The sequence below is a fragment of the Salvelinus sp. IW2-2015 genome, linkage group LG28, assembly GCF_002910315.2.
Source record: "Salvelinus sp. IW2-2015 linkage group LG28, ASM291031v2, whole genome shotgun sequence".
NCBI lineage: Eukaryota > Metazoa > Chordata > Actinopteri > Salmoniformes > Salmonidae > Salvelinus > Salvelinus sp. IW2-2015.
This window is the reverse complement of record NC_036868.1, coordinates 29,476,714-29,492,766: the sequence shown is the minus strand read 5'-3', so window position 1 is coordinate 29,492,766 and position 16,053 is coordinate 29,476,714. Positions and strand designations below refer to the sequence as shown.

At 45.3% G+C, this 16,053-nt stretch overlaps 1 pseudogene; it reads right to left on the bottom strand.

The window, feature by feature from the left end:
* LOC111954591 (utrophin-like) overlaps positions 1-16,053 on the bottom strand; it is a 241,603-nt pseudogene that overhangs the window by 207,975 nt on the left and 17,575 nt on the right.

The following is a 16,053-nucleotide window of genomic DNA, read 5'->3' as shown; positions in this document are numbered from 1 at the left end:
CGCCTCCCTGCGGACCTGGCATCCTTTCACTCCCTCCTCTCTACATTCTCCTCTTCTGTCTCTGCCTGCTAAAGCCAATTTCTACCACTCTAAATTCCAAGCATCTGCCTCTAACCCTAGGAAGCTCTTTGCCACCTTCTCCTCCCTCCTGAATCCTCCCCCCTCCCCCTCCTCCCCTCCTCCCTCTCTGCTGATGACTTCGTCAACCATTTTGAAAAGAAGGTCGACGACATCCGATCCTCGTTTGCTAAGTCAAACGACACCGCTGGTTCTGCTCACACTGCCCTACCCTGTGCTTTGACCTCTTTCTCCCCTCTCTCTCCAGATGAAATCTCGCGTCTTGTGACGGCCGGCCGCCCAACAACCTGCCCGCTTGACCCTATCCCCTCCTCTCTCTCTCAGACCATTTCCGGAGACCTTCTCCCTTACCTCACCTCGCTCATCAACTCATCCTTGACCGCTGGCTACGTCCCTTCCGTCTTCAAGAGAGCGAGAGTTGCACCCCTTCTGAAAAAACCTACACTCGATCCCTCCGATGTCAACAACTACAGACCAGTATCCCTTCTTTCTTTTCTCTCCAAAACTCTTGAACGTGCCGTCCTTGGCCAGCTCTGCTGCTATCTCTCTCAGAATGACCTTCTTGATCCAAATCAGTCAGGTTTCAAGACTAGTCATTCAACTGAGACTGCTCTTCTCTGTGTACGGAGGCGCTCCGCACTGCTAAAGCTAACTCTCTCTCCTCTGCTCTCGTCCTTCTAGACCTATCGGCTGCCTTTGATACTGTGAACCATCAGATCCTCCTCTCCACCCTCTCCGAGCTGGGCATCTCCGGCGCGGCCCACGCTTGGATTGCGTCCTACCTGACAGGTCGTCCTACCAGGTGGCGTGGCGAGAATCTGTCTCCGCACCACGTGCTCTCACCACTGGTGTCCCCCAGGGCTCTGTTCTAGGCCCTCTCCTATTCTCGCTATACACCAAGTCACTTGGCTCTGTCATATCCTCACATGGTCTCTCCTATCATTGCTATGCAGACGACACACAATTAATCTTCTCCTTTCCCCCTCTGATAACCAGGTGGTGAATCGCATCTCTGCATGTCTGGCAGACATATCAGTGTGGATGACGGATCACCACCTCAAGCTGAACCTCGGCAAGACGGAGCTGCTCTTCCTCCCGGGGAAGGACTGCCGTTCCATGATCTCGCCATCACGGTTGACAACTCCATTGTGTCCTCCTCCCAGAGTGCTAAGAACCTTGGCGTGATCCTGGACAACACCCTGTCGTTCTCAACTAACATCAAGGCGGTGACCCGTTCCTGTAGGTTCATGCTCTACAACATTCGCAGAGTACGACCCTGCCTCACGCAGGAAGCGGCGCAGGTCCTAATCCAGGCACTTGTCATTCCCGTCTGGATTACTGCAACTCGCTGTTGGCTGGGCTCCCTGCCTGTTGCCATTAAACCCCTACAACTCATCCAGGAACGCCGCAGCCCGTCTGGTGTTCAACTTTCCCAAGTTCTCTCACGTCACCCCGCTCCTCCGCTCTCTCCACTGGCTTCCAGTTGAAGCTCGCATCCGCTACAAAACCATGGTGCTTGCCTACGGAGCTGTGAGGGGAACGGCACCTCCGTACCTTCAGGCTCTGATCAGGCCCTACACCCAACCAAGGGCACTGCGTTCATCACCTCTGGCCTGCTCGCCTCCCTACCTCTGAGGAAGTCAGTTCCCGCTCAGCCCAGTCAAAACGTTCGCTGCTCTGGCACCCAATGGTGGACAAACTCCCTCACGACGCCAGGTCAGCGAGTCAATCACACACCTTCCGGAGACACCTGAAACCCCCCTCTTTAAGGAATACCTAGGATAGGATAAAGTAATCCTTCTAACCCCCCCCCCCTTAAAAGAGTTAGATGCACTATTGTAAAGTGGTTGTTCCACTGGATATCATAAGGTGAATGCACCAATTTGTAAGTCGCTCTGGATAAGAGCGTCTGCTAAATGACTTAAATGTAAATGTAAATGTAAATCAAACTGTCCACTTAGGAAGCAACACTGATTGACAAAAATTTCACATGCTGTTGTGCAAATGGAATAGACAACAGGTGGAAATTATAGGCAATTAGCAAGACACCCCAATAAAGGAGTGGTTCTGCAGGTGGTGACCAAGACCACTTCTCAGTTCCTATGCTTCCTGGCTGATGTTTTGGTCACTTTTGAATGCTGGTGGTGCTTTCACTCTAGTGGTAGCATGAGACGGAGTCTAGAACCACACAAGTGGCTCAGGTAGTGCAGCTCATCCAGGATGGCACATCAATGCGAGCTGTGGCAAGAAGGTTTGCTGTGTCTGTCAGCGTAGTGTCCAGAGCATGGAGGCGCTACCAGGAGACAGGCCAGTACATCAGGAGACGTGGAGGAGGCCGTAGGAGGGCAACAACCGCAGCAGGACGCTACCTCCGCCTTTGTGCAAGGAGGAGCAGGAGGAGCACTGCCAGAGCCCTGCAAAATGACCTCCAGCAGGCCACAAATGTGCATATGTCTGCTCAAACGGTCAGAACAGACTCCATGAGGGTGGTATGAGGGCCCGACTTCTACAGGTGGGGGTTGTGCTTACAGCCCAACACCGTGCAGGACGTTTGGCATTTGCCAGAGAACACCAAGATTGGCAAATTCGCCACTGGCGCCCTGTGCTCTTCACAGATGAAAGCAGGTTCACACTGAGCACATGTGACAGACGTGACAGAGTCTGGAGACGCCGTGGAGAACGTTCTGCTGCCTGCAACATCCTCCACATGACCGGTTTGGCGGTGGGTCAGTCATGGTGTGGGGTGCATTTCTTTGGGGGGCCGCACAGCCCTCCATGTGCTCGCCAGAGGTAGCCTGACTGCCATTAGGTACCGAGATGAGATCCTCAGATCCCTTGTGAGACCATATGCTGGTGCGGTTGGCCCTGGGTTCCTCTAATGCATGACAATGCTAAACCTCATGTGGCTGGAGTGTGTCAGCAGTTCCTGCAAGAGGAAGGCATTGATGCTATGGACTGGCCCGCCCGTTCCCCAGACCTGAATCCAATTGAGCACATCTGGGACATCATGTCTCGCTCCATCCACCAACGCCACGTTGCACCACAGACTGTCCAGGAGTTGGCGGATGCTTTAGTCCAGGTCTGGGAGGAGATCCCTCAGGAGACCATCCGCCACCTCATCAGGAGCATGCCCAGGCGTTGTAGGGAGGTCATACAGGCACGTGGAGGTGACACACACTACTGAGCCTCATTTGACTTGTTTTAAGGACATTACATCAAAGTTGGATCAGCCTGTAGTGTGGTTTTCCACTTTAATTTTGAGTGTGACTCCAAATCCAGACCTCCATGGGTTGATAAATTTGATTTCCATTGATAATTTTTGTTTGATTTTGTTGTCAGCACATTCAACTATGTAAAGAAAAGTATTTAATAAGAATATTTCATTCATTCAGATCTAGGATGTGTTATTTTAGTGTTCCCTTAATTTTTTTGAGCAGTGTATATAAATATTGAGAATGTAAGTTTATAAAGTAATGCTTTGTAGTAATTTTTGATTAAAGCAGCCTAATTTTTCAATTCAAATCCAAAATGTAAACCCAATTGAATTCCCTTTCATCTAGTCCTTACAGTCTGCTTTCAATCCTGAGAAAGTATTCAGAACAGGTAACACCCAATCACACTTTGATTACTGTTTTATACTAATTCATTCTTCCTTCTGAGGGTGTTGGGTGAATTTTGGAATCGGGCCGGGATCAGAATTAGGATCTCCCAAGACATACCCTCCACTGGAAAAATCCTTATATTTCTGATAAGGAGAAAGGAAAAGTAAGAATGTCACCCCATTCCTTACCTCCATTAAGCAGTAGTGAATGTGTTGTGTGCCAGGGAATGACTGATAACACCGTAGTAAACTCCATTGAACCTCACAATGCACTGCCACATAAGATAACTAACCACATATATCTTAAATAAGAACAGGTCGGGAGCTTTAGATTTGAGCAGGAATTAGCATTTTTTCAAGATGGCGTAGCAGTGCAGACGTGGTTTGTTGTCCTCTCGTTTACTGTTGCGTCAAAAAACAGAACACTCAAAACATGAGCACAATGGCAGCTCTTCCTTTAAAGAACTCCAGGCCTCAAGAGGGCAGATAACCCAAAAACACGGGTGGAACTWAAAAATTMAGCCAGGATTTCTGGAGGGACTACTTTTACATGCGCACCTGGCAGATAAGCATGGGTATAAAATGTTTGGGCTTAGCTTTGCTTGGGTCCTCAACATACAAACAGCTCATTGTTCAACCCTAAAGACGCAACTGGTATGTAATGTTTGGAATAATTTATTATGTTGCATCCAGTGCTTAGCATAATTTACATGTTTAACTCTGGTAGGAGTGGTGACTTCTTTTGTTGTGGATATTTTCTGACTGCAGAAGTAATTGCTTGAAGTGCTAGATTGAATTGTTTAAACGTTTACTATATTCAGAGCCATGCTTTGTTGCTGTGTCATGCATTGTTTATTGTGTAAAATTATGCATGTTTATTCTCTGTTTAAGGTTATCAACCTATTCCTTATTCCTCTGTCATTCAACTACTCAACAAATCAACTGTTTCAACATATTCAACAAATGGCATCAAAACCATAATAAAACACTAAAAAGGAATTGAGTTGTCCCTTTGCATCCTTCACGTGTTGAGCAAGCCGTTTTCAAGTTTGGGCAGAGCTGAAATGATTATAACACCTAGACAACTTGACATTACTTTTTGTATTGTTCGTATTTTTTGTATATATATTTACATTGAAAAWTTAATCTTTTTTCCATTTTTAAATGAAATGTGACACGGATCTGCATTTTTTTTGTTGACCTTATAGCCAAAACTTTCATCAGTAGCTAGCCATCAGAAGCTAACCAGCTAATTAGCTACTAGCTATTTAGTCATTGTTAGCCACTGCTAGCGGCCTTTACCCTCTGCACAGGCACCAGACGTTTTTTAGCCTGGATAATACCTGCCAGCCTCGGACTGTTTTTCTCCACTGCAACGCCGGTTTCCTGCCGTAAACCCTGGACCATTACTCCTGATCATCACAGCTAGCTAGCTGCCACCGAGTGACCCAGCCCTGAAGCTAGCCCTGAGCCAGGCGCATCTCCCAGCTAGCAAACGAAATTACTACAACTACAATTCCTCTTTCGCCATCTGGCCCGGTCCCTTCGTCAACACGGCGCCGAGCCGTACCACCACGACTGGTCCGCACGACTGGTACATGCCTCTGTTACGTTCCCCAGTTTCTGTGTTGTAGTTTGTATTTGAGTGTGTGTTTCAGGAGATGGCTTCCTGAATTCTCCCCAAGCAGCTGATTTGTTGACTCCATGGCTAATTGGAGCTGACCCCGCCACCTCGTCAAGACGCAGCTGTTTCCAATTAGACTCCTGAAGCTATATAAATGCCAGTGTTCTGTTCAGGAGAGAGGAGAATGCAGAGAGATTGATTGTGATAGAGAGAATTCAATTGCTGAGAGCGGTGTTGGTTGTTTTTCAGGGAGCTGAGGGTAATAGTGTTGGTTGTTTCTCAGAAAGCGATTTGGTATGTACTGTGTTTGTTGCATTATCAGATAGTGCTTATTTGATGTCCTTGGTTTCTTAGTTTTTGAGTAATTGTTTGATATTCTGTTTCATTTGTTCCCAGGGGGGAAGGGGAAGGCACCTAGGGAGTGCTTAGGCAAGAGGCCCGCGGGCATACATATACCCGTAGTATATTCACTGTCTAGGCACACTAGGTAAGATCTGGGTGGACCACCCCCTGTATTTTGGTCAGTGCACCAGTTAGGTAAGTAGTGGTTAGGCAGGTTAGATAGGAGAGGGGGAGCTTTGATATTTACTTTCTTTGCTTTGGTTCTGTCCAGCCCCTTTTCCCCATATTACCGTGTAAAGGAATAAAGTCCTTGTAAACGGTACCACATTCTGCCGTTTTGTCATCCTTACTCGCACCTACAGTCCATACCTCTTTCACTTCACGGGMAGTTGAGTTGTAGCAGGGTGTTGCGTTCCCTCTTCTTAGAGGCGTGCGTAACAGCCTCAGATACCTCCTTTGTCCCACCTCCCACACATGCGGTGACCTCACCCAGTATAACCAGCATATCCAGAGATGCAACCTCTCTTATCATCACTCAGTGCCTGGGCTTACCTCTACTGTACCCGCACCCCACCATACCTCTGTCTGCACATTATGCCCTGAATCTATTCTACCATGCCCAGAAATCTGCTCCTTTTATTTTGTCCCCAACGCACTAGATGACCAGTTTTGCTAGCCTTTAGCCGTACCCTCATCCTACTCCTCTGTTCCTTGGGTGATGTGGCGGTTAACCCACGCCCTGCGTGTCCCCAGGCACTCTCATTTGTTGACTTCTGTTATCAAAAAAGCCTTGGTTTCATGCATGTTAACATCAGGAGCCTCCTCCCTAAGTTTCTTTTATTCACTGCTTTAGCACACTCCGCCAACCCTGATGTCTGAATCCTGGCTTAGGAAGGCCACAATTCTGAGATTTCCATACCCAACAACAACATTTTCCATCAACATAGAACTGCCAAAGGGGGAGGAGCTGCAATCTACTGCAGAGATAGCTTGCAAAGTTCTGTCAAACTTTCCAGGTATATGCCCAAACAGTTCGCTTCTAATTTTAAAAATGAATCTCACCAGAAATAAGTCTCTCACTGTTGCTGCTTGCTATAGACCCCCCTCAGCTCCCAGCTGTGCCCTGGACACCATATGTGAATTGATTGCCCTTGATCTATCTTCAGAGTTCGTTCTGTTAGGTGACCTAAACTGGGATATGCTTAACACCCCAGCAGTCCTACAATCTAAACTAGATGCCATCAATCTCACGCAAATTATCAAGGAAACGACCAACCCTAAATCTGTAAACATGGTCACCCTCATAGATATCATCCTGACCAACTTGCCCTCAAAATACACCTCTGCTGTTTTCAATCAGGATCTCAGCGATCACTGACTCATTGCCCGCATCCGCTATGGGTCCACGGTCAAACAACCACCCCCCATCACTGTCAAACGCTCCCTAAAACACTTCTGCGAGCAGGCCTTTCTAATCGACCTGGCCCGGGTACCCTGGAAGGATATTGACCTCATCCCGTCAGTTGAGGAAGCCTGGTCGTTCTTTAAAAGTAATTTCCTCGCCATCTTAAATAGGCATGCCCCTTTCAAAAAATTTGGAACTAAGAACAGATGTTGCCCTTGGTTCACTCCAGACCTGACTGCCCTTGACCAGCACAAAATATCCTGTGGCGGATTGCAATAGCATAGAATAGTCCCCGCGATATGCAACTGTTCAGGGAAGTCATGAACCAATACACTCTGAGTCAGGAAAGCAAAGGCTAGTTTTTTCAAACAGGAATGTCCATCCTGTAGCTCTAACTCCAAAAAGTTTTGGGACACTAAAGTCCATGGAGAACAAGAGCACCTCCTCCCAGCTACCCACTGCACTGCGGCTAGGTAACACGGTCACCACCGATAAATCCATGATAATCGAAKATTTCAATAAGCATTTCTCTATGGCTGGTCATGCTTTCCTCCTGGCTACCCCAACCTCGACCAACAGCTCTGCACCCTCCGCAGCTACTTGCCCGAGCCTCCCCAGCTTCTCCTTCACCCAAATCCAGATCGCAGATGTTCTGAAAGAGCTGCAAAACCTGGACCCGTACAAATCAGCTGGGCTAGACAATCTGGACCCTCTCTAAAATTATCCGCCGCCATTGTTGCAACCCCTATTACCAGTCTGTTCAACCTCTTTCGTACCGTCCGAGATCCCTAAGGATTGTAAAGCTGCCGCGGTCATCCCCCTCTTCAAAGGAGGTGACACTCTAGACCCAAACTGTTAGACCTATAACCATCCTGCCCTGCCTTTCAAGTCTTCGAAAGCCAAATTAATAAACAGATCACTGACCATCTCGAATCCCACCGTACCTTCTCCGCTGTGCAATCCGGTTTCCAAGCTGGTCATGGGTGCACCTCAGCCACGCTCATGGTACTAAATGATTTCATAACCGCCATCGATAAAAGACAGTACTGTGCAGCCTTCATCGACCTGGCCAAGGCTTTCAACTCTGTCAATCACCGTATTCTTATCGGCAGACTCAATAGCCTTGGTTTCTCAAATGACTGCCTCGCCTGGTTCACCAAATACTTTGCAGACAGAGTTCAGTGTGTCAAATCGGAGGGCCTGTTGTCCGGGACCTCTGGCAGTCTCTATGGGGGAACCACAGGGTTCAATTCTCAGGCTGACTTTTTTTCTCTGTACATATCAACGATGTCGCTCTTGCTGCGGGTGATTCCCTGATCCACKTCTACGCAGACGACACCATTCTGTATACATCTGGCCCTTCTTTGGACACTTAACTAACCTCCAAACGAGCTTCAAAGCCATACAACACTCCCTGCGTGGCCTCCAACTGCTCTGAAACGCTAGTAAAACCGAATGCATGATTTTCAACCGTTCGCTGCTCGCACCCACCCGCCCGACTAGCATCACTACTCTGGACGGACCTAGAATACATGGACAACTACAAATACCTGTGTCTGGCTAGACTGTAAACTCTCCTTCCAACCCAAAATCAAATCTAGAATCGGCTTTCTATTTCGCAACAAAGCCTCCTTCACCAACGCCGCCAAACTTACCCTAGTAAAACTGACTATCCTACCAATCCCCGACTTCGGCGATGTCATCTACAAAATAGCTTCCAATACTCTACTCAGCAAACTGGAACAGTCTATCACAGTGCCATCRGTTTTGTTACCAAAGTCCCTTATACCACCCACCACTGCGACCTGTATGCTCTAGTCAGCTGGCCCTCGCTACATATTCGTTGCCAGACCCACTGGCTCCAGGTCATCTGTAAGTCAAGGCGGGGCTTTACCTAGCATAATCTCAGCTCACTGGTCACGATAACACCCACCCGTAGCACGCGCTCCAGCAGGTATATCTCACTGGTCATCCCCAAAGCCAACACCTCCTTTGGCCGCCTTTCCTTCCAGTTCTCTGCTGCCAGTGACTGGAACGATTTGCAAAAATCGCTGAAGCTGGAGACTTACATTTCCCTCACTAACTTTAAACATCAGCTAACCAATCGCTGCAGCTGTACAAAGTCCATCGGTATARAGCCCACCCAATTTACCCTACCTCATCCCCATATTGTTTTTACTTACTTTTCTGCTCTTTTGCACACCAGTTTCACTCCTTGCACATCTGCTCATTTATCACTTGTGTTAATCTGCTAAATTTTAATTACTTTGCTACTGTGGCCAATTTATTGCCTTACCTCCTTACGTCATTTGCACACACTGTATATACTTTTTTTCTATTGTGTTATTGACTACGCTTGTTTATTCCATGTAACTTGTTTGTGTCGCTTTGCTTTATCTTGGCAAGGTCGCAGTAGTAAATGAGAACTTGTTCTCAACTAGCTTAACTGGTTAAATAAAGGTACAATTTAAAAAAAGAATAATAAACATTTGCTACTCCTATTTGAAAATGTTTAATGTTATACAGTCGTATGAAAAGGTTTGGGCACCTCTGACGATTTCCATTTATAAATAATTGGGTGTTTGGATCAGCAATTTCATTTTGATCTATCAAATAACTGATGGACACAGTAATATTTCAGTAGTGAAATGAGGTTTATTGGATTAACAGAAAAGGTGCAATATGCACATGTACTTTGCTGATAAAAGTCTGCAAATGGTTACGTTCTGTAAAATGTTCTATTGGCATAACCAATGGACTAAAATGGTAAGTCAAAATGGCTGAGGGTCTTCAAATGGCAGGGATCTAAGTGACGCTGACCAATGCACAGAGGGTCCTATTCAATGTATTTAAACACGTGACCCCAGGCCTCATAAGCCTCCTCTGCAGAATGGCTCTATAATCACGGAGGGGGAGCATCAKCAATGCTAAGCCAGGCTGATGGTATCTCCACTAATCTGCACAGGAGGAGGATGCGGACAGGTGCATAAATTTGGGCACCCCAATAGAAAAATCACATCAATATTTAGTAGAGCCTCCTTTTGCTAAAATAGCCTCTAGACGCTTCCCATAGCCTCTAATGAGTGTCTGGATGAAGGTATTTTGGACCATTCCTCCTTACAAAACATCTCCAGTTCAGTTAGGTTTGATGGTTGCTGAGCATGGACAGCCCGCTTCAAATCATCCCACAGATTCTCAATGATATTCAGGTCTAGGGACTGGGATGGCCATTCCAGAACATTGTACTTGTTCCTCTGCATAAATGCCCYGGTAGATTTTGAGCAGTGTTTTGGGTCGTTGTCTTGTTGAAATTTCCAGCGCCGGCTTAACTTCAACGTTGTGACTGATTCTTCAACATTATTCCCAAGAATCTGCTTATACTGAGTGGAATCCATGCGACCCTCAACTTTAACAAGATTCCCAGTACCGGCACTGGCCACACAGCCCCACAGCATGATGGAACCCCCACCAAATTTTACTGTGTGTAGCAAGTGTTTTTCTTGGAACGCTGTGTTCTTTTGCCACCATGCATAACGTCCCTTGTTATGACCAAATAACTATCTTTGTTTCATCAGTCCACAGCACCTTATTCCAAAATGAAGCTGGCTTGTCCAAATGTGCGTTTGCATACCTCAAGCGACTCTGTTTGTGGCGTGTGTGCAGAAAAGGCTTCTTCCGCATCACTCTCCCATACAGCTTCTCCTTGTGCAAAGTTTGCTGAATTGTTGAATGATGCACAGTTACACCATCTGCAGCAAGATTATGTTGTAGGTCTTTGGAGGTGGTCTGTGGGCTGTTTTTGACCATTCTCACCATCCTTTGCCTCTCCGATATTTTACTTGGCCTGCCACTTCTGGCCTTAACAAGAACTGTGCCTGTGGTCTTCCATTTCCTCACTATGTTCCTCACAGTGGACACRGACAGCTTAAATCTCTGCGATAGCTTTTTGTAGCCTTCCTCTAAACCATAATGTTGAACAATCTTTGTTTTCAGGTCATTTGAGAGTTGTTTTGAGGCCCCCATGTTGCCACTCTTCAGAGGAGAGTCAAAGAGAACAACAACTTGCAATTGGCCACCTTAAATACCTTTTCTCATGATTGGATGCACTTGTCTATGAAGTTCAAGGCTTAATGAGCTCACCAAACCAATTGTGTGTTACAATTAATCAGTGCTAAGTAGTTACAGGTATTCAAATCAACAGAATGACAAGGGTGCCCACATTTTTGCATAGCCTATTTTTCACATCTGATTTAATTTAACTTAATATTGCWACACTAAAAAWCTTTGTCTGGAKAWTACCCCAGTACTCAYKTTTTATTAGAAAATGAATGGCATGCCACYGTGATCATTTTCTGTGACCAGAGTAAGTTATTATGCAGCCTCAGAGGGGTGCCCAAACATTTTCATACGACTGTATATTGATAGATGGTAAAGTTGTATTGGTTGATTCTTAATTCAAAATAAAGTTGGACTATATCACTCAATGTCTGATATGTAGAGTTGATCAGTCTGCCTGTGTGTGTGTGGGCTCCTTGTCAACTTGGCCTGTGTTGATTTCTTAATTTTTATTATTATTTTTATTATTATTTAACTAACCAAGTCAATTTAAGAACAAATTCTTATTTACAATGAAAGCATACCCTGGCCAAACCCTCTCCTAACCCGGACGATGCTGGGCCAATTGTGCACCGCCCTATGGGACTCCCGATCACAGCTGGTTGTGATARAGCCCGGGATCGAACCAGGGATGCCTCTATCACTGAGATGCAGTGCCTTAGACCYATGCGCCACTCGAGCGTGTCTGTGTGTGTGTGCGCTCCCAGTCAACTTGGCCTGTGTTGATCAGTCTGTGTGTGTGCTGAGGTCTTGGTATACAGTATGTGCACTGTTATATATCTCCATCCTCGCTCCTCTGTCATCCATAGCAGATAGAAGACATTTATTCATGTACCCAGGATAGGTCAGTTGTAGATGGAACTCCCTGACAGTACAGAGACAGGATGGAGACAAGGTCATGACTAAGTGACATCATACACTCACTCTCTCTGTGGYTGACACTAACCAATCAGTGATGAGAGTAAAGCTACATCTACAGTACATAGCCCTGTTAGAGGAGACAAACAGATCCTCTCACATCCAATAGTGGAAATTCAAAGACTTTACAGAGCTGCTCATTTCCCCCTTATTGTGATGCTACAATGAGTATATTTTCAGTTTCTTCTTCCTTACACTCTTTCATGGTCATTAAGTATTAAGATCTTGGTAGTTACTAAGTAACTTAATGTTGATCGTCCGTCACCCACCCTTTGCGGTGGTTGTAAATGCAGTTGAGACGGTCCCACTCTGTTTTGAGCTGGGTGAGGGTCCCTCTGATCTGTGCACCCTCGCTCTGCGGTTCCTCCAGGATGGCGCTCATGGATCAACGTCACCTGCTCCCCGACATACTCCAGACTCTCCTTTATACTCTGGGAGAGAGAGAGAGGAGGCAGGGAGAGAGGAGAGAGAGAAGGAGGAGAGAGAGGTAGGAGTGGAGAGAGGGAAGTAATTAAATGAGTGAGAGGTCTCCATTCAGACCTACAGGACAACAGTTACTCCCTTCCCCTTCCTATATCTCCCCTCATCTCTTTCTCACCCTCCACCCCCTGGCTGGAGAAGTCGTCATAGAGACKACTGCTGAGCTCGATAGAGTTGAGCAGCAGTTCGTTGTGGGCCATGGCCAGCAGAACCTTTCTGAACCTTTCAGAACCTTATATCCAGCAGATAGTCTGAGGGACTGAGAGGACACCCTCTCCTCTGGCTCTATCTGCTGGCAAGAGACGGTGTAATGTTAGAAACAGTGAATGCATGTGTATGGGTGTGTGTGAATCTATTACATTTTACRGTTGCATTTAGCAGACACTCTTAGASTGACTTACAACCAGTACATTCAAATAAGATAGGTAACACAACCATATCAATCTGTGTGGGAACTGGGAAGCATCACTTGTCAAACTTTTTGATATCAAATAGCAAGTTCACACATTTCTATGTATACATATTTTCACTCTTTCTGGGATTATAGTTGAACCTCAAAACATTTTTTGAAATGTTTTGTTTCATTACAGAGACAATTGGTAGACAATCTTTGCTGAYTCACCACTTGCCATCGACTACAATGCATTATGAAAATGTGTCTAAAGCATGTTAGAAAAGACTCCAAAACACTCCAATCCAAATCCTATTCTGATTAGAAAGAATCTTGTTCAGGCCACTTTTCTCTCTGTAATTGGTTATGGTGACTTGCTGTATATGCATGCAACCTCATCCGTCTTACAGAGATTGGACTCTGTTTATCATGCATCCTTGCGCTTTATTACAAATGCCAAGTCACTCACCCACCATTGCACATTGTACCAAATGGTAGGTTGGACCTCACTTTATATGCGCAGAAAGATACATTTGTGTGTTCATCTACAAAGCCCTTTTGGGTAAACTCCCTCTTTACCTATGTAGTCTGGTCTCCTTCACCACCAGCAGTCACCATACCCGGTCTGCTAGATGGTTGCTACTTAAAGTCCCCAGGACATTTACACTATTATGCAAGACTGCCTTCTCATCTTGTGCACCAGATGCATGGAATAGTCTACAATCCATGCTTCCTCTAGATATGCTAGTGCCACTGAATTCATTTAAAATATTGATGGGAGACTGTTACAGAGGAGTGAACATGCTTTTTTTAGGGCTGGATCATGTTGTATGTTTTAATTATGTAATGTATTGATTGTTGCTGCCTTCTTTGCCAGGTCTTCCTTGAAAAACAGGCTCTGGGTCTCAATGGGCTTTTCCTGGTTAAATAAATAGAAAGAATAGGGAGTGACAAATTCCAGAGTGGAAGTGAAGGCCCACAATTGTCAGTATGAAATTTGTTTATTACAATTTAATTTTACTCTATTAGCAAAGTTTGAGAATATTAGCCTGTGTGCTAAAATAATAATTTGAGTAATAGCTATTGATGAACCTGTTAATGTATTAATTGTTTGATTGATGTGTTATGTGCAGACCCTGCTAGAGGAGGTGGATGACATCAGAGTGTGGACAGTGTGAGAGACCAGGCCACCCTGATGACCAGTAGAGGTCCTGCCTGCAGAGATGTAGTGGAACCCAAACTGGCCAAACTCAACCGCAACTTCCACATGGTCTCCCAGTGCATCAAAGCTGCCATGGTACAACTACTCTCACATCACTGTTTCAGTGTGTTACAATTACAACTGTTCAGAGCTTTATCATTCAAGCCGTCGACACACACAGAGGTGTAATTCTGTCACTCTTTTGTTTCTGATACCTAGATGTACTGCAGGTTCCGTTCTTTGCGAGGAATTGGAAACCTCCCTGGTCTTTGTGTTTGAATATGTATTTGAAATTCACTGCTCCACTGATGGACCTTACAGATAATTGTATGTGTGGGTTACAGAGATGAGGTAGTCATTCAGAAATAATGTTAAACACTATTATTGTACACAGAGTGAATCCATGCAACTCATTATGTGACTTGTTACATTTTTACTGCTGCACTTATTTAGTCTTTACATAAAAAAGGTGTTGAATACTTATTGACTCAAGGCATTTCAGCTTTTGATTTTTAATTAATTTGCTGAACTTTCTAAAAATATAATTCCACTTTGACATTATGATTTAATCAATTTTAAATTCAACAAAATGTGGAACAAGTCTAGGGGTGTGAATACTTTCTGAAGGCGCTGTTCATTGATAATTTGTGTGAGATTGAGGGCATCAAGCTTAGATTGTAGGATGGCCGGGGTGTTAAGCAGTCCCAGTTTAGGTCACCTAACAGCACGAGCTCTGAAGATAGATATGGGCAATCAATTCACATATGGTGTCCAGGGCACAGCTGGGGGCAGAAGGTGGTCTATAGCAAGCGGCAACGGTGAGAGACTTGCTTCTGGAAAGGTGGATTTTTAAAAGTAGAAGCTCAAATTGTTTGGGCACAGACCTGGATAGTAAGACAGAACTCTGCAGGATATCTCTGCAGTAGATTGCAACTCCGCCCCCTTTGGCAGTTCTATCTTGTCGGAAAATGTTATAGTTAGGGATGGACATTTCAGGGGTTTTGTTGGCCTTCTTAAGACAGGGTTCAGACGCGGCTAGGACATCCGGGTTGGCAGAGTGCGCTAAAGCAGTGAATAAAACAAACTTAGGGAGGAGGCTTCTAATGATAACATGCATGAAACCTATTGTTCTAGGAAAGTAAAAACCAATAAAACAATTGGCTATAAAGTTTTCCATATGCTACACAACGAAACACAAGGAATTGTGTTTTTGTAATGTGTGTCTCATTTGGTCAACATCCCTCGTTTATTGATGGAGCTGGCTGCTTGCGTGTACGCCCTAATGGGTTACCTGTACATTTCTCAAATGTCCAATACAATAAATGTCCAGTCACTTGTTTGCCGCCAAATTTTCCTAACTGAAACCCTGGTATATACTATATATACAGAGTATAGTATAGACTACAGTAGGCTACAAAATAAGCTTTCCAGTGACACTGACTCACCCAATGATGAAGATGAATCATAGGCTATTCAAATCAAATGTATTTATATAGCCCCTCTTACATCAGCTGATATCTCAAAGTGCTCAAAGTACAGAAACCCAGCCTAAAACCCCAAACAGCAAGCAATGCAGGTGTAGAAGCACGGTGGCTAGGAAAAACTCCCTAGAAAGGCCAAAACCTAGGAAGAAACCTAGAGAAGAACCAGGCTATGAGGGGTGGCCAGTCCTCTTCTGGCTGTGCCGGGTGGAGATTATAACAGAACATGGCCAAGATCTTCAAATGTTCATAAATGACCAGCATGGTCAAATAATAATAATCACAGTAGTTGTCGAGGGTGCAACAGGTCAGCTCAGGAGTAAATGTCAGTTGGATTTTCATAGCCGATCATTGAGAGTACCTCTACTGCTCCTGCTGTCTCTAGAGAGTTGAAAACAGCAGGTCTGGGACAGGTA